The 26086-nt window shown below is 40.9% G+C and overlaps 1 long non-coding RNA gene across 1 annotated transcript in view; it reads left to right on the top strand.

Annotated features, from left to right (window-relative positions):
• Positions 1–522: 522 nt before the first annotated feature.
• LOC138787372 (uncharacterized) overlaps positions 523–26086 on the top strand; it is a 52099-nt gene continuing 26535 nt past the window's right edge. The window contains exons 1-5 of the long non-coding RNA XR_011362357.1: positions 523–633; positions 17609–17680; positions 20219–20276; positions 20376–20510; positions 21394–21531. This is a non-coding gene — a long non-coding RNA (uncharacterized lncRNA). The remainder of the gene's footprint in view (positions 634–17608; positions 17681–20218; positions 20277–20375; positions 20511–21393; positions 21532–26086) is intronic.

Below are 26086 nucleotides of genomic sequence, written 5' to 3' on the forward strand. Positions count from 1 at the left end.
TATGGCTCTATTAAAAAAAACAATCATTGGTCTTATTTGGCTGATTACCGGAAGCTAAGGCTGATAATTGTTTCGTGTAATAAGACATGTTAAAAGACCATGGTCAGCCAACATGCACGTTTTCGGCTTATCATGCTCTTTGAACATATTAGAATATTCTGTCTGCTGCTAATCGCTCCATTTAATAGGAGCTGCAGTAGCAGACCACCGCTTACTTTAATAATCAACCCGGACGATCTAACAGCATCCCCTCTTGTTGCTACTCCCCTCTACTTTGAACTTACTGTCTGTGTATGTAATAGCACAGGCAGCAAACGGGGAACGAGGGGGAAGTGAGGGCTGAACTGCAAGGAGATTTCTCAAACATGGTGTAAAGTGAAACTGACCCAGTTGCCTCTAGCAACCAATCAGATTCCACCTCTCATTTTTCAAAGAGTCTGTGAGGAATAAAAAGTGCAATCTGATTGGTTGCTAGGGGCAACTTAGCCCATTTCACTTTACACCATGTTTGAGAAATCTTCTCCTTTGTTTACTCGTTAGTGATGTTACCACGTCACCTCTATTAAGATATCACATGACTTTGGTGGCTACTTATGTCATAAGCCTGAGATTAGCTGGAAAACTATTTGTAAGGTCAGTATAGGGCTGTAGAGATGTACTCTAAGTATCTTTAAACTTTTTTTATTTCCTAATTTCTTTTAATATTCCAGACAGACAAGTTAAGATAATATAACAAGTTCACTATCATGCAAATGAATTTATTTAACCTTCTCAAATATGCAGCTATGTAAATTAGCACAAATCTAATAAATACATACAGTATAAGTCACTACCGAGAAGTTACTTAAGATGGTGTTTCTTTAAGGTAATACTTTCAAGACTAAGTAATCCCAAATGAAAAACATGCTTTCCCTTTGATTACAATAACTCCTAAGGAAAGTTAATCAGAAAGCCTAGTTTAAAAATAAATTACGCTCTTTAATTATCTACATAACAGTGTTTTGATCCTCTTACATATATATCCGTATAGTAATCATTATCTTCATTTTAAAGCCATTAGCCACAAAGTAATCTATTTACGCAACATTATTAGCATAAAAATATTACCTTGCCATTTAGTATAATATGATTGACTGAATAAATTAGCCTCATTTCTATAGTCTATTAACATTGTATTTTAAGCTGATGTCTTTCTGTCCTTTTTTTTTTTGCAATTTCCTTTGTTCTGTCACTTGGCTTTTTATAGCACTTACATCATGAACAGGATATTAGTGCTTTCTCGTCACTGTGATTTTGTGAGCTTGTTTCTATGGTTTGTATAGACCTCATCGCAAAATACTGTGGTCTGTCTGCAATGAGATATACTGCTAGGACCTGGTGAATTATGGTTCTACAAAGTAAATAATATAGAAAAAGGATGGTGCATCAGATAATGTATTTGTTACCAAATCGATAGTGCTAAATAAAAATATCTGTGGCTTTATGCAAAAAAACAAGTCCATAAAATATACCTGATGTTTTAATACCTAATCTTGTTACTGTATCTTTTATTCCAAGCGTGTTATATAACATTACTAACAATTTACACCTAGGTCTGTTGTACAGAACATTGGTCTTTTTGGCATCTGCATCATATAGATTCCAAATACAGTGTTACTTTTTTGCATGGGCCGTACAGCCACTTTGGGAAACCCATGCATAGTCGTCATATTTTATACATTATTAGAAGCCAAATGGCTGTGCATAAAACCTAGGGATCTTGAGTGAGCATGCTCTGTTGAGCACAATGCTCGATCGAGCATTGGAGTGCTTAATTGAGCACCTCATTGTACTCAGTAAAAGATGACCATACACCTTCAATAATTGGAACATCTGTTCACGAGAATAAAGTACTCAATATTAGTTTTTACAGTTAATTCAAAATGCTGACTTAGGCTGGGTTCACACTACGTATATTTCAGTCAGTATTGTGGTCTTCATAGCAACCAAAACCAGGAGTGGATTGAAAACACAGAAAGGATCTGTTCATACAATGTTGAAATTGAGTGGATGGCCGCCATATAACAGTAAATAACGGCCATTATTTCAATACAACAGCCGTTGTTTTAAAATACCAGCAAATATTTGCCATTAAATGACGGCCATCCACTCAATTTCAACATTGTGTGAACAGAGCCTTTCTGTGTTTTCAATCCACTCCTGGTTTTGATTGCAATATGAGGACCACAATACTGAGTGAAATATACGTAGTTTGAACCTAGCCTAAAATAGTGAAAAAAAGTTAAAAAACAAAAAACATTTGTTTGGCCATGAGTTATATCTGTCGTCCACCACAGTAAACTACAAAAATTAGAACAAAAAAATTAAATAGGTTACCAGACACCGTCACCTCTGACAAGCAGGTGCTACCTAGTCAAATGTTCGGGTCTCCCTTTAATTTCAATGAAGTTCCTTTCTTGACTGGAGCACTGAAAAGTGCTGAACTGAAGTATGGAGCACTAGAGCATTTTAGTGCTCGCTCAACACTAGTCTGTATTAGGCCATGTTCACACAACGTATATTTTCTATTAATCATGGCCGTTGTTGCCGATTTGCAACAACAGCCATTTTTAATAGAAAATTTATGTTGCTCTTACGTTACATTCTGGCCAGGATCCCTAGTGGCTGCAGCTAAAACTGACATGTCAGTTTTGTGCGGCCGCTATTCATTGAATAGCAGCCGCACAGAATTGTCAGTTCACACAATGGAAAATACTGCCGGTACTCCGGGTCACAGAACGGCCGTTGTCTCACACTGTGTGAACCTGGCCATAAATTGATATTTGTTTAAAATATAATGTGATCCAAAACAACATGCTGATGTATGTAACCTCAATGCACAAAAACAAAGATACAGTCCAAATCTGATACACCATGTATGCAATTGCAAGCTATAATAACTCACTACAATACATACAGTTGAAAGCCCCAAATGCCTTTACCTGTATGAAGTCCCGTTCATTATGGAATCACTGGGCAAAGACAATTACAATTAGTCCTTTGCCTCTGTGTTTCTGGAGTAGGACATGAACCATACTGGAGTTATGGTGTGCTCCTATTTTTTTGCACCCCCCCCCCCCCATATTTTCAAATAAAATATAACAGATAGATAGATGTTAAAACCTGTTTTGAGAAGTCAATCTCTTTCTCTATGTGACTCACAGTGGTGTGTCAAGCTGTGATTCATTTTAAGGTTTTTATGGTAGTTTCTTAAATAAAGATGATCACTTCTCTCTGTGAAGTGTCAAATAATTGAAGGTATAAATAATCTGACATTATCAGTAAATTGTGTTTTAGACATTACCTTATGTAAGATCTTTCCTAAATTTTACTTTAACCCCTTAACGACTTTGGGCGTACGTATACGCCCCCGCAGGGTGGGCTTTAACGCAAACGGGCGTATACGTACGCCCGATGTTTCCCCGATCGCTGTGTGTTCACACACAGCGGTCAGGGAAGATGGCCTGCTATAATGTATAGCAGGCCATCTCTGCTCGTCGGCACGGGGGGTGATTAACCACTCCCGTGCCGACGATCGCTGCTATATGCTGATCAATACAGATCAGCATATAGCAGCTGAAAACAGCTTTCCGGGTCATCCGTGACCCGGTGGCCCGGAAAGCAATGGCGATTGGTGCTGTCCGAGATAGCACCAATCGCCATTAGTGTCCCTAACAAAGATGGCGCTGATGCCACCCCCACGATCGCCGTGATAGGCCGGCCAGTACCGGCCGGCCCATCACGGCGATCATACTGTAAAAAACAGTGTTGCCGAGTTCTGCACCCCTCAGCTAGGTAGCTGAGAGGTGCAGAACAGGTGTGTGTAGTGCAGGTGTACCATACTCACCTGATCTGGCAGTCCGGAGCGAAGATCTTCGGTCCGTGCCGTCCTCGCGTCTTCTTCGCGTCGCTTCCGGGTTTGTTTGTCCAGCGTCGGAAATCTTCGGAAACACTCGAGTCTTCGTGTTCGGCGGGCCTCGGTAATCTCCGGCAATCTTCTCTCTACTGCCCCCTAGCGGCTGATCAGTGAATATCATTCACTGATCAGTTGCTTTGGGTTAAAAAGTTTTTTGTTTTTTTTTCCCAATTTTTTTTTTTTTACTTTTTTTGCACCCTAACGCCGCTGAGTACTGATCAGCATCGCACGTAAGTGCGCCACTGATCAGCAACTCCTCCTTTTTGGCGTAGAAGCGTTTTTCCCCCCTATATCCTACCGCCACTGTCTGCTGATAAGTGCCGCACATAAGTACACATTTATCAGCAGCTCCTTTCTTGGCGTAGGGATATTATTTTCTTACTGTCAAAAAAACTTAAAAAACACTACATTACACTACACTACATGAAATAAAGTTTTACAATAAACATTTACATACCCCATATACTAGTCCCCGTATAAAGATGGCCCCCAGGGTGTTTTCGGCGTCGGACGCATATGCTATTATTGCCTCCAACACCGAAACAGCCAGTGAGAATGAATGGGGGGATCCTTCTTTCCTCCATTCATCCTCATCATCATCATCATCCAGTGACGTGTCTGGGGGTAGAGTAGCGTACGCTGCCCCCCAGACACGTGTTTTCCGCCAGTACCGTCCCAATAAGAGATCACGGTATGGCGTGAAATTCTACAAACTCTGTGACAGTACCTCAGGGTACTCTTACAGATTAGGGTAGGTGCATACTGCGGAATGGCGAAGGATAACCCTTTGTGCATTCCGCAGCTGGCACCCGCCGGCGGACTGATGCAGGCGTGCGTCTCCGCCCGTGTCATAGACTCCATCCTATGCACGGGCGGATTCCGTTGTCCGTCCAAAGAATGAACACGTTCATTCTTTGAACAGAGGGCGGAATCCGCCCGTGCATAGAATGGAGTGTGACACGAGCGGAGACGCACGCCTGCATCAGTGCGCCGGCGGGTGCCAGCTGCGGAATGCACAAAGGGTTATCCTTGGCCATTCCGCAGTGCACATGTACCATTACAGTGTATGAAGGAAGGGACACCCGAATCCAGCCCCAGATGCCCCCAGATGAACCCACTCCCCACCTCCCGTCCTCAGAGTTAGTGGGGAGATCGTCCGGGAACTGATCTTCCCACTGCTGGATAAAGGTTACCACCTGTACGGGGATAACTTTTATACCAGCACCCGCCTCCTCTGGTCTCTCGCTGCCCGAGCTACTGTACCTTGCGGCACAATCCAAAAATATCAGAAGTAGTAATAAAGCCCTAATATTTAGCAGCCATGGTGCGGACCCAGCGCTTCTGGGTATGAAGGACCCCGTATCGCACCAGGGCAACATTTTCCAGGTGACGTCCCCCACACTGGAAAACAGGAGACCCCAGAAGAAGTGCAGAGTGTGGCGTAACAGGGGGATCAGGAAGGACACCATTTTCCTGTGTGACACCTGTCTTGATCACCCCGGCCTCTGCATACTGGATCGCTCCAAGGCGCACCACACGTCATTGGAGTTCTACATTATCTAAATTCTGTCCCTTATTCCTATTTCAGGGGTCACGTTGATCCAGGGATTATTTTGATCGCCATTATGGAGTCGGGAAGGAATTTTTCCCTGTGATGAGGCTACTGTCGTGTGCCTCATGAGGGTTTTTTGCCTTCCTCTGGATCAACACAGGTTGAATTTGATGGACACCTGTCATTTCCAACCTTATAAACTAATAATTGGCCTAATACCCCCAAATAAATTAGAATTGTCCCTTTTCCCTAGCTAAGTAGGTATGGCCACCATTCCCATTAGAGGATGCCATGATGCAATTACAGAGCCTCTGTGCTGCCAGGACAGAAGAAAACCCCCACAAGTGACCCCATTCTGGAAACTACACCCCATAAGGAATCTAACAAGGGGGGCAGCGGGGATATGGCCCCCTGGTGACGGCCACATTTGTGGCGTGAAAATAAAAAAAATATATTTTTTATTTTCACGGCACATGTTCTACATATGTGTACATCACCAGTGGGTTCCATATGCTCACTGCACCCCTCGTTAAATTCCTTATGGGGTGTAGTTTCCATAATGGGGTCACGTGTGGGGGGTTTCTACTGTCCTGGCAGCACAGGAGCTTTGTAAATGCGACATGGCCTCCATCCTCCATTCCAGCCTCTAAATGGCGCTCTGTCCCTTTGGTGGCTTGCCCTGTGCCAATATGGCAAATTATGTCCACATGTGGGGTATTTTCGTACTCAGGGGAAACTACCCTACACGTTTTGTGTTCACTTTCTTTTTTAACCCCTTGTGGAAAAGGAAAAAATCAAGGCTAGACCAACATTTAGTGTAAAAAATGTTTAAGTTTTTACACTAAATCATTGATCTTGTCTTGATTTTTTCATTTTCACAAGGGGTTAAAAGATAAAAAAAACACTAAATGTGTAGAGAAATTTCCCCTGAGTACGGAAATACCCCACATGTGGACATAAAGCGCCATGTGGGTGCAGGGTAAGCCTCCAAAGGGAAGGAGCGCCATTTGGTTTTTGGAGGCTGGATTTGGCTGGAATGGATTCCGAGGGCCTTGTTGCATTTAAAAGGCCCCTGTGTTGCCAAGACAGTTGAACCCCCCCACAATTGACCGCATTATGGAAACTACACCCCTCAGGGAATGTAACAAGGGGTGTAGTGAACATATGGACCCCACTGGTGACGGGCACAAATGTGGAACAATATGGCGTGAAAATTAAATATTACATGTTTTACACTATAATGTTGGTTTAGCCTTAAATTTTTCAATTTCACAAGGGGTTAAAAGAGAAAAAAACACACAAAATGTGTAGAGCAATTTCACCTGAGTCCGTAAATACCCCACATGTGGACATAAAGCGCCATGTGGGTGCAGGGCAAGCCTCCGAAGGGAAGGAGCGCCATTTGGATTTTGGAGGCTGGATTTGGCCAGAATGGATGATGAACGCCATGTCGCATTTACAGAGCCCTCGTGCTGCCAAAACACTGGAAACCCCCCACAAGTGACCCCATTCTGGAAACTACACCCCTCAAGGAATCTATCAAGGGGTGCAGTGAGGATATGGACCCCTTGATGACGGCCACATTTGTGCCGAGAAAGTGAAAAAATGAAAATTTTCCCTTTCACGTCACATTGTTCCACATTTGTTCCCGTCACCAGTGGGGTCCATATGCTCACTGCACCCCTTGTTAGATTCCTTGAGGGGTGCAGTTTCCAAAATGTGGTCACTTGTGGGGGGTTTCCAGTGTCTTGGCAGCACGAGGGGTCTGTAAATGCGACATGACCCTTGAAATCCATTCCAGTAAAATCCAGCTTGCAAAGGCCAATTGGCGCTCCTTCCCTTTGGAGGCTCGTCCTGCGCCCGCTTGGCACTTTATGTCCACATGTGGGGTATTTCTGTACTCGGGAGAAACTGCGCTACACGTTTGGTTTTTTTTTTTTCTTTTATCCCCTTGTAAAAATGAAAAATGAAGGCTAGAACAACATTTTAGTGTAAAAAATAGAATTATTCCTTTTTTACACCACATTGTTCTGAAAATCTGTGAAGCACCTGTGGGGTCCAAATGCTCACCGCACCCCTTGTTACATTCCTTGAGGGGTCTAGTTTTCTAAATGGTGTCCCTTTAGGGGTGTTTTTAATGTTTTGGCACCCCAGAGCCTCTGCCAACCTGAAGTGGTACGGTCAAAAATAACCAAATATAACGGAGGCGTTAAAATTCACTGGGCGCTCCTTTATATCTGAGGCTTGTGGTTGCGTCAAATAGCGCAATAGGGCCACATATGGGGTATTTCTATAAACTGCAAAAATGGGGCAATCAATATTGGGGTGCATTTCTCTGCTAATAGGTTTATCATTATGAAAGATATTGGATTACAATAAAATCTCTGCACAGAAAATAAAAATTTTCAAATTTCTTACACACTTAGCTTTTATTTCTGTGACTCCCCTAAAGGGTTAAAACACTTTCTGGATGTGCTTTTGCAGAGTTGGGGGGGGGGGGGGTTGAAGTTTCTGAAATGGGGTGCTTTGTGGGGCTTTCTAACATACAGGCCCCTCAAATACACTTTAAACCTGAACAGGTCCCTGAAAATATCTGATTTTGAAATTTTACAGAAAATTTGGAAAATTGCTGCTAATGTTTTAAGCTTTCTATTTTCTAAAAAAAAATGAAATATAGTTTAATAAATGCTGCCACCATAAAGTAGACATGTTGCTAATTCTATTTAATATATAATTTATGTGGCATAACCATTTTCTGTATAAGCAGGAAGGTTTCAAAGTTGGAAAAATGCATTTTTTCACAATTTTTCACGTTATATTGGTGTTTTTCATAAAGATTTGTTATGAGTATCGACTCCATTTTACTAGAAATGTGAAGTACAATATGTCACGAGAAAACAATCTCAGAATCAGCCAGATAGGTAAAAGCATCCCGAAGTTATTAATGACTAAAGTGACACAGGTCATATTCATAAAATTTGTCTCTGTCCTTAAGGCCATTTCAGGCTCTGTCCTTAAGGGGTTAAGGTTCATCTTCAGGAAATTATTTCTTAAAATGTAAGGAAACCTAATTATAGAGGTAATTACTTTGTAAACATACATACACACACACACACACACACACATACATTATTTTTGGCCTTCAGTGTCCCACAACTGTCCTCCCTCACATCATGCTAATGGTGCCAAAGAGAGTAATAATGGGGTACTTGATATTTGTGTATCTGCTCCATTCTATCACATATACCTCTTATACATTGATATTTCAGCAAAAAGGTATGCTGATATACACATTGGTATGCTCGGGACAGACCTATTTAGGATGATGGTCTGATCCTAGCCTTGTTAATCTCATATATTTCCTGAAGGTTATATTATATACAATATATGCAGGACTGAAAGGCTAGAAGTCCTTCAAAAATAAAACATACATTTGGGAAATAGTCAATACATAGTCAATAGTAGGCTACTATCTGTCTATTAAAATGCATAGGTCTGCAGCCCCCCTACCCCCTGCATCCTGCTGACATAATACATTTAAATTAATTAAGATGTATAATCCGAAGTGCAAAGAAGGTTAATCTACCTCCAATAAAAGGTTTTGTTAGATTCAGCCTTTAGAGTAGTGTCAAGGTCATTTTGGTGTTCCTAATTCTGCTATTTAGCTTCTTCATAGTACACAGCTATTTCTCATTTTCTCATGTACTTATATAAGGTGGAAGAATAGAGCCTAAATTTATCAAACAGAAGTAGAACAAGGATATAATTACACCAAGCACTGAACTACAGCTGAAATGGTAGGGAAGCCTTCATTTACCTTTAATGAACAATGTGGACCCTCTGGAGGTAGGGGACAGGCTCACAGATGGTAGGTACACAGCCAACACTTTGTTTTTCTCTTGCACATAGCAGTAACAAAGCCACACACCATCCTTTGTTTTGTTTTTGCACTAAGACCTGCACACTCTTCATATGTTCTTTATTGGTTAGATACAGACTGAGCCTAATAACAAGCAGTGAACAGCAGACTGTAGAAAAATGAGACACCTAATGGACAAGATTTTAGAGCTGTCTTTCTGAGAGTCATTGTAAATGAAAGAATGTATAAATATGTTACAGGCCACTTAAGTTATTACATGGAGGGAAATTGTGCAAAATAGTAGCGTATGTCTAAATTTGAATTCTATTGTAACTCTTTTCCTATGATTAGTTAAATAACGAGGCAATCTTTACAGTACAATACAGCCTTAAATGCAACTACTGTATTTCACTCTGTGGGGTACAGTATGTTAAAGGGGTGGGCTTAGTACCAGACAGCACAAATGTGTTAGGGACTAAAAAAAAAGGAGACAATTTTTTTTCTTCTTATGAGTGTTGTTCCTGGGTTTTGGATCCTCACCAATCAGATGTTCACAGTCTATACTGTGGAAAGACTATCAATAGAATTGAGTGAGCATGCTCTTTCGAGTACTGTATTTGCTCGAGTATCGGGTTACTCAAATGTACTCAATACTCAAACCACATGGTTCTACGGTAAAACAGAAAGTCTCCTCCCTGTATGTTTGGCAGCTTTAATAAACATGAAGGAAGGCCGTTGGCTGCTGGCATAGCAGTGATTGGCTGTTAGCATCAGGTGACCTGGGTGTATATAGACCCAAGTCCCTTTATGCTTGGCCTACTTGCAGTCTGTTAGCTGACAGGAAGAGCTGCTGGAGCCAGGACGAAGCAAGGGCTTTGTGTTGTTAGGTAGGTAGGTGATTAGTTAAAAAAATAAATAAATAAATTTAACAGCCCTTTTTAGGACAAGTAGTCTCTCAGTGTGACAAAAAAACAAACAAACAAAAAAAAACATATTCCAGACAATATACCGGACAATAAGTATTATAGGGAATACCAATACTGGTATACACCTAGTATAGGCACAGTACCAGTTTTATACAGTGTAGCCATCTGATAGTGGTACTGACTGACTGCAATGGCAATGCATTGAAGTGAATAGAAAGATGGATGTCCAATGCACACAATGCATTGAATAACGCACGTTTTTACCACAAACGTCAAAATAATGAACATGATCATTTTTTTTGGACGTCTTTTCCAAACAGCGGACATTTTTTTAATAGTTGTTCACACACAGTTTTTCTTTTGTCACCGTTCTTTCTCCGTTTTCTCTATTAAATTCAATAGACTTTTCAATTAAGCCACCCCCAAAGTCCAATTAATAATCCCAAACTAAAATAATGTGCAAACGCCAGTCATTGCACTAAGAGGAGGTCAGACAGCTAAATGTCGTCTGTTATTTTAGACTCAAAATAACGGACGTCATTTTAAAAGGAGCTAAAAAAACGTTGTGTGAACATAGACTAATGGTGCTCAGTGAGTAGTAGCCTTAGTACAGTGTGCTTCCCTTTGCATGATTGGAGTATACGCAGTCATCCACAAGCTAACACAAAGTCCTTTTTCCTTTTGTGACCTACTGATATCCCTTTGTAACACATACAATAAAAAGCATACTAGTATATCATACAAGTATTATACAGTCTAACCGGTTAGATAGTGTTAAAGTGTAGTGGTTGACAGTGAGTATGTATCATTGTATACTGTGCTACAGTTTGTGTAATTGGAGTATGCAGTATACGCAGTAATACACAGCTCTCCAAAATCCTTTCTTAGCAGTTGTGAAATCCGTGTGGGACATAGGGAAAAAAAGCACCAGGCATTCAATCTAGTATACCAATATTGTATGGTCTAGTCAGTCTAGTGCTGCACATTTTCTGTTTCAGTTTTGGATCAGTACCTTCTTGCACTTTTACCAGTCACAATGTCATTTTAATTTGATTTTTTTTTTAATTATACACAGCTGCTAGACTTGTCCTATCATAGATACTCATTGAATGATTGAAAGTTTCCTCATTGAAATTCCAGGGCCTCTAAAGAATACTGTATTGTTATTTATTGAAATATCTTTAGATCACTATCTTCCTGCAGTCAATTTTAAATGTAATTATTTTCTTTTTTTTAATTCATGTCACACACAATAACAGTTACAGTTGAGTGTAGTTTGATTTTCCCCTCATCTGAAGTATCTATGATTGTCAAAGATGACAGGAACTAAGGTGAGAGATGGGCCAGCTTTTAAAGGGTGTTGGAAGAGGTTTTTCTTTTTCTTTTCAATTTTTGGCTTCTCTACAAGTGAATGCACAGGAAAGAGTGCTTCCAAATTTTTCTCTGACTTATCTTGGGTTAGGTGCGCTCTATGCCAGTCTTTAAAAGTCAGTATCCTCTTCCACTCCAATGCGGGTAAAACAGGTACAGGTCCAAGGGGTAATAGTGATATAATATCATAAAATTTATTAAAAGAATTATGCCAGAGACACAACGCATTTGAAACCGGTCTGGTCTCTTTATCAAGTTTAGACACTTGATAAAGAGACCTGATCGGTCTCGAAACACATTGTGTCGCTGGCATAATTCTTTTAATAAATTTTATGATATTTTATATCACTATTACCCCTTGGACCTGCGCCTGTTTTCCCTTCCTTGGAGTGGAGGAAGATATTGACTGTCTTTAAACCCTGTGGGGATTAGTCAGGAGTGGCTGCGGTTCATTGACATGCTATCAGTAAGAGTTGTGCCTTATACTAGCACAGCCTACTCAGGTGAGAGTTCTATGTGCTTTCTTTCACTACTTTAGTCCTGTCTGAATTACGCTATGGAGTGCTGTCTTATATTTTGTTTCTTGTCTTTAAAAGTGGCTTAATACAGCCATCTGAAATTCTTTAATCCATCAATGCATGCTCCCCCTGTTGTGGCAGTTCAATTTCCTTGGTGTTTCCATCACTTTCTGAGGTTTGCAAGCCCACCAGATATCCTCCACTCTGGCCAGTAGGTAGCAGCGGAAAAAATTCTCGAGTCTCCCATTGTCTTTAATGAGGTTAGTCACTTGAGTAGAGCGCTCTTTTATTTGTTAATTTAATAAAGCTTTTGAATAATAAACAATAAATAAATAAATAAATAAAAATACTTAACTCGAGTAATGAGCATTCAAGCATTTTAGTGTCCTCTCAACTCATACGAACCACGTGAATCAGCCATATGGGATGAATGTAACTGCTTTTCATTCTATGTGTTGAATTAAACTTATCAGTTTTTAGTGATTTTGAATTCTGATTGGGACAATACTGTATCCATGACAATACTGTATCCATGTTCTGAGGGTCCAGAAAGATAGCATTAGTTAATTCTGGCACAGCAGAAGGCACTTTCAGCACTGTCATTAGATTATCTACGGCAGTCAGGAAGAGGTTAACACATTAATAAAAAGGTATGACAATGTCATCATCTTTAATTGCCTTCAATATGGAGTTAATCTTTTTTTCCCTCATAAATGAGAACTTGAAGACCGGACTATCGATATTTCCAGGACATCTTGAAATTCAGGAAGATATAGATAATATAAATTTGTGAACTACAATCATAACTAGATCATCATCATAAATTTGTGCAATAGTATTCTCCCTAGGATTAATCTGTATGCATAGATTTAGTTTTAGGACAGCATATTTATTATAATATATAGTGGCGTGTGAACATGAATATATATCGGGATACTTCTGACTTCTGAAAAATCGAGGTGCATATAATTTATACTCTGTTGAAATATACATCAAGAAATTTGAGTAAGAAAATAAATCTAAATCTTTGAGTTGACGTGATTTAAAAGCCAACATGTAAAAGTATTTATTATCTTCAGTATTATCTATCTATCTATCTATCTATCTATCTATCTATCTATCTATCATCTGTATATCTATCTATTTTTTGTGGTTAGATTAAATATTCAGTATATATAAACTGTATTTGACACTTGAATTTACATTGTCATGTTCATAAGGGCCATTAAGATAGGATTCACCCGTGGCCCCTAATAGCCTGATCCCCGGCTGAAAAACCCCCGGCCGGGATTGAGGCGGCTTAGAGTCTGGTCGACGCGCAAAACCTCTCTGAAGCCCCTCACCCGCAGCAGGATGTATATGAACGTTCTGATGCAGTAATGGGTTAAACTGTAGGTGACCCAAGGGTGTTAAACATGGCTTTGAGGCTCTTAAAATGCTCACAATATTCATAAGAACAATTTGGGGGCTACTGCTAAAGTTTGCACTCCAACTTTGTCCTGAACCTGATCAATTGCTACAGTGGGAAAAAGGTGGCAGAGACAGATACAGGATAAAAGATAAGGAGCGCAGGACGGGAGGGGGCTGGTGTGATTGGGTAGCTCGGGGGATTGATGGTTGCACTACCAATCCTGGCTGTGGCAAAGGAAGGGCCCCGTTATCATTTTTTACATGTAATGTTTATATATACTGTGCCCCTGCCCCCCTGCTGGACCCTTCAGGTATAGATCGGGTTGTAACGTCATTTTTTTTTTTTTTTTAGAGAAATTAAAGCCTGCCTGATCTACTAAATTGAGGGAAATATCACTATATGTGCACTTTCCATAATTAGGGTACATTTGGAATTTGTCTAGCTTATGAAATAACATATTAAAAAATAGATTTTGGCCGGAGTTGTCCTTTAAAACCACATTTGAAGCGATTCTATAGTTTATAAAGATCTCTGAAAACAATATAGGATCACTAATCCAGTTATAACCCAAAAGCATATAAATACCGGGGTTTATTTTGCTTCTTCTAAACCATTAACATTCCTTTGAATGTGTTGTATGAGATCTCATCATTCATTCTTACATACAGCAGAAGTCATGGCTATAATATTGCTTCATAGAAAGACTTTTAAATGATTCATCAGTGGTCATTTATTATGGGTGAAATAATGCGATCATGTCCCTTTTGCGCAGCGTGCATGCCAAACATTGCAATGCTGGTGATTAATATATGAGGAGAGCTCCTTTGCATTTGCATTGCAAGCTCTGGATGGTTTCCAGAACTGGATAGCAACCAGTTTGGCTCTGCTCAATTCTTTGGCTATATCCACAGTGACAATCATTGCTTTTTGGCAGCAGTAGTTTTTCAATTATCTCTTGAACCTGTGCTTACTTAGATAGTCAATGAGCAGTAATAAGCCCTGCGAAAACAATTTCCGTTTAATGCTTGACTTAATCATTGTACACTACCGAACTTCATTATTTCCCTCATTCATAAAGTTTCCTGAACTGAGGGCATATTTCTTGAGTGACACTGGAGCTGCCTGGTTCTTTTTCCATTTCAATTCTGTCTATTTTTCCTTATTTTTCATGGAGTAATTTTTCACACTCTGTAAAGCAACAAATAATATTTACTTTTATTACATTTCTTGGACAACAAACACATGTTACCTGCTCCGCTCAGATGGGAAGAAGCACATTTAGGTAGAAAGAAAACAAAAACAGATGAGGCTGCCCATACCTACTATTGCTTAATTTACAGAGCCAGGAGCGGACCATCATAGTGTACTTAAGTAACAAAATCAGTAAAAATTACAGATGAGTGAATAGTTAAATATTCGATTCGATTGGATTCGATTCGAATAGCTCCCGATATTTGACTATTTGATCAAATATCAAATCCCGTTATAGTCTACGGGAGAAAAATCCTTGGTACTTGGAAATCAAGATTCCACCACTAGGAGGTCACCACGTGCCCAATGAAACCTCAGAAAATGATGCCAACACCTTTGGAATGCATTTTGGGCAGAGTTATATATTGCCCAGCCAGTGATGTGAATTGCACACATGAATATATTGCATATATATATATCCACTTTCAGTATTACGCCACTATCACAGACCATCAACGATAGACTCCAAACACAATATAACCACTTTGTATAATGGAAAAAATACTCGGACAACTTATTTCATATACAGCCGTATACTGGGTATAGAATTGTTTTTACAACAATAGAAATAAAGGGCTGGTCAGCGCCTTCCCTGGATGCAGACTGCACAAATCTCTAAAGTCGAGATAACAGCTATATTATCCCACACACTGAATACAGCCGTATACTGGATATAGAATTGTTTTTAAAACAATAGAAATAAATGGCTGGTCAACACCTTCCCTGGACGCAGACTGCGCAAATCTCTAGAGTCGAGACAACAGCTGTAATTACACACACTGTATACTTGATATAGAATTGTTTTTACAACAATAGAAATAAAGGGCTGGTCGGTGCCTTCACTGGACGCAGACTGTGCAAATTTGTGGTAGCAAGATAAAAGGTATTATCCCACAATTACAGTATACGGCTAGGTTCACACTACATAAGTTTCCGGCCGTAGCGCGCTCCGTGAATAAGCGGCCGGAGATTAACATAGTTTGCGTACAACGCAAAGTATACGATCTACGGCTGCACAGTTCACACTACGTACGAACTTACGCCCGGATCATATGCAGCGCTGTAAAAAATGAATCAGATCATTGTTTCGGAACGGAAATGCTGTAACTTACGCCCGTAGCGTAACATGCAGTCCCGTACGTAGTGGGGATTTCTTCTTTTTTCCACTTTGATTTGCCGATCCAAAAGGTTCTGTGGGGTGTCCGGGGCTAGCCAAAGATATCCCAGTAAAATACCGCTGTCAGATCGCTACGTACGCCGCACGGGAAGCGTACATAGCTTATGGGCGTAAGTTCGCGGACTGTACGTAGCCGGCCGCAACTTGCGTAAATTCCGGCTGGAGTTTTACACGTATATGTCCGACCGCAAAAAATATGGAGGTGTATACACTATCAGTGTGTATACACACTGTGTAAACACACTGCCTGTCTCACAAAAGCTTATACAGTGTATACACACTGCCTGTCTCACAAATACTTCTATAGTGTGTGTATACACTGCCTGTCTAACAACAGCTTATACAGTGTAGACACACTGCCTGTCTCACAACTGCTTATACAGTGTATGTATACACTGCCTATCTCACAACAGCTTATATAGTGTAGACACACTGCCTGTCTCACAACAGCTTGTAAACAAGGGCTTTTGGTGTTCCCTTCCTACCTAACTTCACCTAAAACCTTACTTTCCCTGCTTTACAGACTGTCCCTCTCTAGTTTCAATCAGCAAGTGACACGAATCTCAAATCACTATTCTTTTATGCAAGAGGTTGCATGGTTTAGCCAGCCAATCACAATTAGAGTTTTTTTTTTTTTAAGGGATGTGGGAGGGCGTTTTAGCATTAATATTCGACCGTGGTCGAATACCTCAAATAGCGTACTATTCGATCAAATAGCTGTTAAATCGAATAGTATTCGCTCATCTCTAGTAAAAATACCTTGCATATTAGGCTGCAAACACACAGGGCGAATCCGCTGTGGATCCCTGGCCTGTAGTTTGTATTCCGGTACTGCAGATGGTCTTTGCAGCCGCAGAGTTCTTATGCGGGCGCATCTGTGGGCGGCCACATGAGAACTCCCTGCTGCACACTATAGAGCGTACAGCTGGAGCCACTCGCTCCATAGTTAGCACTGACAGGGTATTCTGCGGCCGCATTCACTGAATAGCGGCCACAGAAAACTGAAATGTCAGTTTTCGACGGCGCAGTGAGAGATCCCAGCCGGAGAGTATACTATGTGTATACGATCCGGACGGGATTCCATAGATGGCAAGACAATGCAGATTTTTTTTTTTTTAAAGTATGGCCGTTGTTGCCGATTGCAACAATGGCGGTACTTTTACGAAAATATACGTTGTGTGAACATAGCCTTAAGCAGAAAGAAAAACATGATAGCAGTTCTGACAGGAAAAACACATTAACACACATATATACATGCATTCCCAAACAAATAAAGACAAGCGTTCGTTCGTACCCAACTGTGCGGCATTTGATTACCAGTGACTGAAGAAACTGGATACAGCCCTAAGACTCCACCGGTGATCAAATGCTCTAGGCTCACTCATCTCTAAGATTATATATATATATATATATATATATATATATATATATATACAGAGAGAGAGAGAGAGACATTGAGTTTAAATTGACCAACAAAATGTTTAAGTGAAGCAATTTAACTTCTCTCTATGTGATATGCGATAGATGACACGTCTATAATGTTAGAACTATAAACTATATACTGATCCTTTATTTTCTTTCTTTGTAGATAATAAAAAAAGGGGATGAAGACCACACGGGCAATACCACTCTTTTGTACAAGTCATGTATCAATCAACTGGTGAGAAGTCTGAACACTATTTATTGTGGTTGGGTTTATTTTTTGTTGTTGTTGGATCTGCATGCTATGTGAAGGTCACTTTCCTAAATAGAGGACATTCCGCTGCGAGTATGTGAGGCAGGGCCGGACTGGCCATAGGGCACTTCTGGCAAATGACAGGGTCTGGTCCCGTGCTCCCGTCCTCCTGACCCGGTAACTTCTTTCCCCACCGTATGGAAAAAGAGTCACTGGGCCAGGAGGAGTACGGGACCGGCCCAAAATGCTCCTGTCAGCCCCCGCCTAACGTGCGGCTGCCGGGGGTATCGTGTCCTATCCCCGGCAGTGCATATATCATAGAGCTCTCAGTGGGCCTGTGGCCGCGACTTCTGGCACAGGAAGCGTCTCTGTGCCGGAAGTCACGGCCACAGGCTCACAGAGAGCTCTATGATACGCGTGCTGCCAGGGATAGAACATGATGCTCCCGGCAGCCGTGCATCAGACAGAGGCTGCAGAAAAGAAAGGCTTGATGGGGGAGCGCGTTGTTAGATGAGTTTTTTTTTTATCTGCTTTGCACAGGGGGTGGGGGGAAAGAGGAGAAGGGGCCATCTATAAGGGGGGCGGGAGAGAAGAGAAGGGATCATCTGTAAGGGGGAGAGAAGAGGAAAAGGGGCCATCTATAAAGGGGGGGAGAAGAGGAAAAGGGGCCATCTATAAGGGGGGGGGGGAGAAGAGGAGAAGGGGCCATCTATAAGGGGGGAAAAGAGGAGAAGGGGACATATATAAGGGGAGAGGGGAGGGGCCATCTGTAAGGAGGGGAGAAGGGGCCATCTATAAGGGAGGAAAAAGGGGGCACCTATAAGGAAGGGGGGGGCATCTATAAGGGGGGAGAAGGGGCCATCTATAAGGGGGTGGAAGCATAGGGGGTGAGTGGGCCATGTATAAGGGGGGCAACATAGGGGAAGAGGACAACAAAGGAGGGGCCATCTATAAGGGCGGGCAACATAAGAGGGACATCTGTAAGGAGGGGCTACAGAGAGGAAGGCCATATCTGATTTGCACAGGGGTGGGGAGAAGAGGAGAAGGGGCCATCTATAAGGGGGGGAGGAGAGAAGAGAAGGGGTCATCTGTAAGGGGGGAGAGGAAAAGAGGCCATCTATAAAGGGGCAGAAAAGAGGAAAAGGGGCCATCTATAAGGGGGGGGGGGTTGGGGGAGTCAGATGTGCAGTGTGTAGAGAGATGAGGATGGTGCCGGAGTGAGGAGCCTAAAATGTCTGTCTGCCAGATTCTGTGGATTCATGGCTCGGAAAAGTTCTAATGGCCCAGGACAGATGGAGAAGAAAATGAAAAGGGAAGAACTCTGATCAGAGAAGACGTCCCCTGTGAGTCACCTGATGTAACTGCACTGTAATCTATATGAAGTACAGAACCTGTGTAGAGCTGCGTCCACCTCTATATGACTGTAAGAGGTGATAGTGATCTGTGTACAGTGGATGTTATTCAGTAGCAGTGGTGGGGTTAGTCAGTATGTGGTGGTATTAGTTAGTATGCGGTGGTATTAGTAAGTATGTGGTGACATTAGTCAGTATGTGGTGGTATTAGTCAGTATGCGGTGATATTAGTTGGTATGCCGTGATATTAGTAAGTATGCGGTGGTATTAGTCAGTATGTGGGGGTATAAGTATCTGGTGGTATTAGTCAGTATGTGGCGGTGGTATTAGTAAGTATACAGTGGTATTAGTCAGTATCTGGTGGTATTAGTCAGCATGCAGTGGTATTATGTGGTGGTATTAGTGAGTATGTGGTGGTATTAGTCAGCATGCGGTGGTATTAGTGAGTATGTGGTGGTATTAGTCAGCATGCGGTGGTATTAGTCAGCATTTACTGCGTTATTTTCTGTAATTCTAGTCATGGCCGTGATGATACAACATGTAGCCATGCTGCACTCACAACACTGTCTCATAACTTATCACTGCACGGTGAGTGGGCCTGTGTGCTCTGAAATGCCAGGGCTAATTTTTCAGTCCCAGTCCGGCCCTGATGTGAGGAGACCGTCCCGCTAACCCCCCTGCCAGACAGAGCATACTGTACCTGCTCCCGGCTTGCTTCGGGGGTTCCCGGCCTGACGTCCTGCTCAGCCAATCAATGTGCTGCCGGGTCACGGAACGGCTGGTCTCTGAAAAGATCATCACGGCTCGGACCAGATCTCAGTAGTTGTGGCTGGTGCCCGGCTATCACTGATAGCTGAGCCCCCCTGCGGATGACACGGGTGCAGCTCCTGCGCCCTTGTCGTTCCTGTGACGTACAAGCACGTCCATCTGCCGGAACGGTATGCAGATTTGGATGTGCTGGTACGTCCATCTGCCGGAAGGGGTAATAGTAAATGTAACTTTATCATTATTATTTATGTAATGTAAGACCATTAGGTGTCTGTACAAAAGATTAAGGGAACCTTATAGCTTTATTAGGTAAAGAAAGTCTGTGTGTAACAATCATAGTTTAGAACAAATCTTAAAAGGCTTATTCAGCTTATGTGTTTTTTTATTTGTTTGTTTTTTGCAGTATAGACTTATTCAAGTGAATGGGACAATACCACAATACCTTGCACACCACAAAAAAAGTATGAAGGGGGGGGGGGGATTGTTAATCAAACTTTACACAAAGAGACAATGGATCAGCAGCCTGTGGCAACCAATCAAATTTCTTTTCTCATATGAAGGATGGAATCTGATCCATTGCATTTGGTAACTGCTCCACTGCCCTGTGCCCAAGTACAAACCAGTTTGTCAACAATGAAGAAGCTGCAGCACTCATGGGATCCTCAATAATCTAACATTTATGACCAAGCCTAAAGGTAGGCTATCCATTTTAAATCGGGGTTAAACACTTTAAAGGCTATGTTTACACAACATTTTGAGGCAATTAGCTTTAATTAGCAAATACTGGCCATTTTTCACCTCTGAATAACAACGCTGTGTGGATATTAAAGCGTTAAAATCTACTTGTCAATATGCAGATTTTCCCCTGTTGGTAAGTAGTTGTTGCTGCCACATTGCTGCCACCGGAAAATTAGGTTGAAAGGCATATGTCCATTCCAGGTGAGTAACATTCATGAGCACTATTAAGTCAGAATAGGGTTTGTGCATGGAACTCACCCGATGTGGACATATTCATGGCAATACGTACTGGTGGCAGCAGTACAGCATACTAATTGGGGAAAATCTTCGTTATGACAGGTAGGCTTTAAGGGCAAGCACTATTGTCTGCGCATTATAATGGGTAGAGATGAACAAACAGAACTTAGATTTGATACAAACTTATGCAAAAAGTTCATTAGAGAACCAAACTTTTGCAAAGTTTGCAACAAGTTTAAGGTGACCGCACAATTAAATTTTTTACAACAACAAAAAAAAAAAATAGGATATGCTCACCTGTTCGTACTCCCACAGTGTCCTCCTGTAGGTCTCTGGTGTCCCCCACTTATTGCAGCCGCCTCGGCCCACTCTGCCAATCACTAAGAGAGGACAGTGCCGTGGTCACTCTCATCACAGTCAGGAAATGGAGGTGGTTGCGATCAGCAGGGGACACTGGGCGAGCGCAAAGAGGTTAGTGATGAGCAAACTTGCTGAACCGCACTATAACAGCTAAATTTAAGTGTATTTGTGTAAGATATTGTTTACTTGTTAACACACACATTTTTTTCTTGTTGATCACGTGCACGTTACCTGTATATATAGCACACCTCCCATCACATGACGTCATTACCTGGTCGACAAAGGGGGCGTGTCCCCGAAATGGCCGTCCCAGTGCGCGTCCTCACCTCTCCCTCCCTGCTACCCGCGATTCATGGAATAAAGTGAGCTGTCTTATACCGGGTGAGTGCTGTCTTCATCTACCCTATACACAGCGTATTTCTCTCCTACTGTCTTGCACCCCCGGTGCCCAGCCATATATACCGCGGTGTATCCTGCATACTCACGCCCGTGGACCCATTGATACTGGAACATTGTCTGGTGGTGCGGGTCAGCTGTTTCTTCTCCTCGCAATAACAGCTAAATACCTGCAGTTGTTTAGCTATTTTACTGTATACAATCAAGTAAGAACAATCCCGGCACCACCACCGTAAGTCCACAGAAACACCTTAATTACAACAGCCGACATGAGACCTCCTTAACAGTTGCAAATGGTGTTGATCAACAAAAGAAGCCAAAAATTTCCAGTAGAGCACATAAAGAATTTGTGGCACTCACCAACTTGGCATAACGTTAAAACTTGTCTTCATTTCACAGCGTTTCCAGCTAGGTCTTGGATGCTGACCAGTGACTAGCCTAGTCATTGGTCAGCGGTCAGACAAGTTGTAACATTATGCTGTGTTGGTGAGTGCCACAAATTCTTTATGTGCTCTTTTAACTATTTTAGTGCAGATTGTTTAAGGTTCAGATTGGACGAACCTGAACTTTGATTTAAAGTTCAGTGAACCTTTTGAGAAGTTTGCACAATAGTAGACACAAATCCGGCACTGCCCCTATCGGGGGTGGAATGAAAGCATCAAGCTCTGTGTGACTCGCTAGTAACGTGTAACTTGGACCCTTGGGTGCTCTACTGAAAGGCGTGGCATAATAGTCCATACAAATAGCAGAAGACAGTCAGCGGCACTCACCATGTGTTAAAAATTCGGTCTTTATTTTCAGTAAACAAGTTACACGGCAGATATGGTAAAAGGCAGGAGCATTCCACTAATGGCGAAGGGCCGTTTCGCGCATACGCGCTTCCTCAGGCCTCATCTCTAATAATGGGGCATCATTCTGTTATGTTAGCCCCAAGGCTGCCAAAATCATATGGGCATGGTTTTTGTAGGATCTGTTTTATGGATGCTTATATGGCGACTTTATTTTATAGGCACTATTACTGTGCTTTATTTGGTGAATTTAGAACACTCATTTAACATGGAAAGCTCTGAAAAATACCGATTCTCTTATCTACATGAACACACATGGCTCTGGGTTTCATCTTCATTATTAACACAAGAAAGTGATGGATTCTGTGTCACTATAGACAGAGCCGCAAAAAATGATATTCGAGGGCCACATGAAGACATTAATTATTCACGTCCAATTATAGTTTTTTCACAGTATTCTTTTCCATGTTAAACACATACACCCAGCACATAATAAAAGTTATATAAAGGCTTCACGTTCATCTTCAGTATTAATGAGAACTACACTAGACATGGAGCTTAACCAAATGATACATTTCAAGTGCTCTCACACAGTGCATTAATTATTGATTCCCTTTTTCATTTTTAGTAAGCCCTACCCTTAAGTAAGTATAACAAGCACTCGATTTTAAGTCAAGTTGAAGCATTGCCATAAACGTGCACAATATGCTCTCATGGGTACAATATATGAAATTACAGGGATGTCACCCTGTGCTCTTATTGCTTCCTGCACAGTGATTAAATTGTGTAACACCAGATTGGTACTTGTAAGTAAAACTAGGATCAAAACCACTTAAGCTCTTAGTGACGCCCAGAGATTTTTCTATTTTCTCTATGCAGGAAATGTGCTCTGTTAGTCAAACTGGAAAATAGTCTATGATGGGGAGATACTTGTATTCAACCCATACATAGTTACCTATTTATTATATATTTCACAGTGTCATTGCCACTATGCTGGTATTTGGAGGACTCATCAGGGTAGAGAAGTCATCAGTCTGCATTACAACCAACGGGTAACACTCCGATACACTGTCAAGCCAACGCATCACTCAGCCCGAAAGCCTAGCACTCTCCCTAATACCGATTAGATGCTCAACTGCCATCCCTACTGTGCAGGAGGTGCCTGATGGGTGGGTAGGGGCAGAATGGAAAGGAGGGAGGAGGCCATGCCTCATTTATCAAGGTTTACACCTGGAAACATGTCGGCAAAGGGCTTGTTTGTGGATAACCACTATCAATGGAGACTTCGACCACACCAAAAATGCAGCAGAAGAAGATGAAAAATCTTCTTTTGGCTTGGTAAAGAGATCTATGGACCTCAAAACATGTTGCCTATGAAGAATTAAACTATTCTAGATTTTACATCCTTATATGCTTCCCCCAAAGTCTCCATTGATAGTAGTTATCCACAAACACTTTGTTGACACTTACCTACCCAGCAGCGGGGCTAGTTTCCTGAACCTTGACGACTGTGGAGTGGTTTGCACCAAGTACTTTTAACCTAAGGCTGTTATAGGTGTTGTGCTCTAAGTGCAACATCACCAGCTAAGCACATTCCTACCCATAGCTATTACTGGCACAATCCCTGCACCAAACACATGTTCTACCATACACATACGCCAGCCTTAATAAATGTCCCCTGAAGTTTTTATTCTAGAGCGTTGATAAATCTGGGTCTATGTTTATGGAATAGCAAATATAGAAAGGTTTTGCCCACAAACGTTTCTGTAGTCTTATATTGCATATATAAAGTTGCATGTATAAAATGCCTCCATAGTAATTTATAGCCTATTTGCTCTACTCTTAAAGACCTCTTTGTTTAGAGTGCAATCTGTTTACAAAGAGATGAAAATTTACAATAGTAGTCTAACTGTCTGCTTCCTGATGCTTAATATATCTACGCGGGTCATGTCCCTTCTAGTTAAAGTTGTTTCTCAGATCTGCATTCAGTATTTTTACCTTCCCTAACTGGTATCTAAAAATTAGATGATTGCACTTATATATATACAGTATAATGGACATTTTAGCACTTTTAGTTTTAAGTAGTTTGCATTCTAAATAAGTTTTGTAAATGGACTTTTTAAATAAAGAAAAGAGGATTTTACATCTTAAACAAGTCAATTTTCTAATTCTAGATATATTCTATCTATTATCACAAATTCTTTTTGGAAAGGGACGACTATTTAAAAATAGTCCAGGGTGCGGGTTGTATATTTCCTTTACTTTCCTTTCGTTTATATTTTATTGAATATGTAGTTTGCTTCAGAGAAGAAAATAATTAGATCTTTTGCTAAAGTATTCAATAGTTCATTTTAATTGTGAATCCATGTTATTTTATGTGCTACATAAATAAGATTTTCACATTCAATTATAAGCGCTGGCTTTGGGCTGCTGTGGCAGAATAAATATTAAAGAGTTGACAGTTCTAAAGGATCAGTCATTTTGCTTGGTGTGTAATCAGAAGGCATGTAAATATATGCAAGTGTCCCTGGAGATGAGATAAATAGCTCTCTACTCCACTGGTGTTTTATTTGTTTAGGAAGCTCCAAGAATTTATTTTTCTGTTATGTTTTTATTTGGTATATTATAGCATTGACTTAAGTGGAATTCAAGGTCCTTATTGAAGGCGCATTGCATGTGAAATCTTTAGAAGTAGATACTGCATCTATATTTTAACATCTCAGGAGAAATACAGAAGAAAAAAAAACACATTGAACATTATGAAGGACATATCAAAATTACTTTTTTATTTTCTAAAATGCAGCAAAGGACAGAGGCGAATGCACAAAAAAATAACTAAACAACATGGTTGCTTACTAGTGACTGCAATATACTGGAATTACTGTAGAAAGTAGCTACTAGAAATCTCTTTAAATTCAGCGAAACCTATTTTTGATCAATTTTTTCTTAGCTTTTTTTTTTATATATTTGTTTTCATGGAAATACTAAGTCTTGATATAATTTGTGACAATTCCTTTTTAACTGGTGGAGGTTCAACCTCTGGGAACATTCACTGTACACATAGAACATTTTATTAGTAAACCATTAGAATAAAAGGCAATCAATTCGATTCTAAATGTCTTTGTGACCATTTGCAGAAAATACAAAGTTTAACATGCTTTTAAAAATTCCACTTAGAAAGGCTGCATTAGTATTTGTAGCATTGCAGGACGTAACTGCTTTGAGAGTCTAAGCATATTAACATCAGAAGGCATAGATAAACCGACAAATATACTTTATGTTAGCTACTGAGCTGTTTAGTCCAAGACCTATGAAATACTAACAGAAATTTCAATAAATTTTGGCATATTGTAGAGGGACACAATGCAGGATATAAAAGTTAAGCAATCGTATATTACCAAATAACATACATCATTTAAAAATTGCTAACGCAAGAGTTAAGATGACATTTATTATGGACAGAAATAAGACAAAGGAGCAATGGCTGGTACATCTATGTAATGCTAATGAGGGGTACCTCTGGGTATGCCTCAATTCTAAGAATAAAAGGGCCACAGCATTAGTTTAGCACAGAACAGAAACATCCCAGCTATAGATGAGCATGCTTGAGTCCGATCGTTCGGCATTTGAATACCAATGGCTGAAAAGGTTGGATGCTCAGGTTGTGCTTATCTTTAATCTCAGCCTGAGGCTTAGCAGCCCTATTATATTGTACTTGAAAATTTGGAAGAGAACACAATGTTAAAGTGTAA

Source organism: Dendropsophus ebraccatus, chromosome 3 (assembly GCF_027789765.1).
Source record: "Dendropsophus ebraccatus isolate aDenEbr1 chromosome 3, aDenEbr1.pat, whole genome shotgun sequence".
Lineage (NCBI taxonomy): Eukaryota > Metazoa > Chordata > Amphibia > Anura > Hylidae > Dendropsophus > Dendropsophus ebraccatus.